The sequence below is a fragment of the Propithecus coquereli genome, unplaced genomic scaffold, assembly GCF_000956105.1.
Source record: "Propithecus coquereli isolate 6110/MARCELLA unplaced genomic scaffold, Pcoq_1.0 Scaffold26, whole genome shotgun sequence".
Lineage (NCBI taxonomy): Eukaryota > Metazoa > Chordata > Mammalia > Primates > Indriidae > Propithecus > Propithecus coquereli.
The window spans coordinates 909,479-911,600 of record NW_012148174.1 but is presented as its reverse complement, the minus strand read 5'-3'; positions in this window follow the sequence as shown (position 1 = coordinate 911,600).

The following is a 2,122-nucleotide window of genomic DNA, read 5'->3' as shown; positions in this document are numbered from 1 at the left end:
TTTTTCCAGGGATGGGGGCTGGAGGGGTGGGATGGGCTGGGGATGGTTTCAGAATGATTCAAGTGCATTACATTTATTGTGCGCTTTCTATTATTATTACATTGTAGTATATAATGAAATAACTATGCAACTTCACCATAACGCAGACTCTAATGCTTCCGCTGATCTGACAGGAGGCGGAGCTTATGCGGTGACGCGGGTGATGGGGAGCAGCTTGTAAATACGCTCACTCTGGCCGCTCACCTCCTGCTGTGCGGCCTGGTTCCTAACAGGCCACTGACGGGCACGGTCCTCAGCCCGGGGCGTTGGGGACCGCAGTCCTGGAGGACTTGCTAAAACAGATTTCTGGGATCCACGCCCGAAGTTTCTGATGCAGAAAGTTTGGAGTGAGAACAGAGCGTTTGCATTTCTAACGAGATGCCAGGTGATGCTGATGCTGCTGGCCCTGGGACCACACTTTTGAGAACTCTTAGCCGTTGATAAAAGCCCACCAGTTTTCTTCCTCTGTAATGATTTTTCCCCCACGGAAGGCAAGATGCTTTGACAACTAACACTCCCAAGGCCCTGACTACTTTCCTTCTCATCGGTGCCTAACCTTTAGCAAATGTATTGGCCTCTCAAAAGTATCAGTAAGCTTCGAGCAGATTTTACCAGCTAGACTCTGCCATTTGCGTTTAGTTCTTAAAGAATAATCCTCCTTTCTTCAGAACATTTCAGATACATCTGAAGAGAGTGATTTTCTAAAGACAAGCGATTTTTCCATAGATGTGGCACGTCTGTATTGCACTATGATGTCTCTCGTCCACGTCGCGCAGACGTGGGTGAGTACAAGCGTGTTACATTTTGCTTCTTCCCACAGTATAAATAAATGGGTAAAAAAAAAAAAAAAAAACTCCCCTAATTTTCCTTCTTCTGAATTCATTAATTCAAAGAAAGTGCTGCTGGCAAGTGAAAACTGCAGCCCAAAGTCTGGGGAGCACCAGGATAAACTTAAATCAGGAAAATATGCGGATCATTAAAAATGTAGAATTAAAAAAAGAACTCACACTTACTGAATGCCTACTATGAGCCAAAGCATTACACTGTGGATTTTCAAGTCACAAGACAGCAATCTGTTTTCGCAAGCCCTCCAGACTAAAGTTTGATCTGATCTAAGGAAATGCATATTTGAATGTTGGTATTTGGGAAGGAAAGAGCAAACACTGAGGGGCTTTAACAAACCTGGCGAAGTCTTCCCTGAAAGAGAAACACAAGAGAAGGAAACAGGCATGCTGCGTGTGTGCCTTTGCCCTGCGGTGGGTGTGTTCAAGCTGAATAAGCTAGGAGACGTTTTCTGGGGGGGGCGAACAAGGTATGCTTTAGACACAGCCAGACTAGGTGACTTTCAGAATCCCTTCCCCCCGCCCCGGCGATTTCACCATTCTGAATGCTCGCAGGACTATCTCAAAAAGACATCAAAAATGTAAGTGAATTTACAGACAGAGTTAAATGAGAAATCAGGTTGGGGCGAGGGGAAAGAGAGAGAGAATGCTACCTGAGTCAGGCAGATTCAGACTTAATCCTGATAGTCACTTCCTAGTTGGTGATCTCAGGCAAATTACTTAATCTAACTCAGGCTTTGTCCTTATCTATCAAAGGGGATAATCATACCTACCTCAGAGAATTGTTGTGAGGATTAAACGAGATAATGACATGCTTGGCACCCAGTAGGAACGCAATTGTCCAAAAGCAGCTGGCAACCCCGGCTCTCCCCCTCCGGCTAATGGAAGTCGTCCTGCCTTTTCTCTTAAGCAGAAGCTTTTTTTTTCGACAGGCTTTTGCTTTTCATTGTCTGCCTTGTCTTGTGTGGATAGAAATGACCAGAGAGAGAGAAGTGTTGCCCTCCCGGAACCGGTTACACAGCAGCCCTGCTCCCTCCTCCTGCTCCCAACCTTCCAGCCTCTTCCTGGGCTCCGCCGTGGGCGGGGGCGGGGGTGTGGGTGCCGCCCCAGGCGTGTTGATGTGCTCCTCCAACCCCCTGCCAGCTCTGCTCCCAGAACCAGCCTTAATTAGTCATTCACCTAGCATAACTCAGCAAATCTGGGTTAGAAGCAGGATTATCCCATACAGAATTTAATTTCCC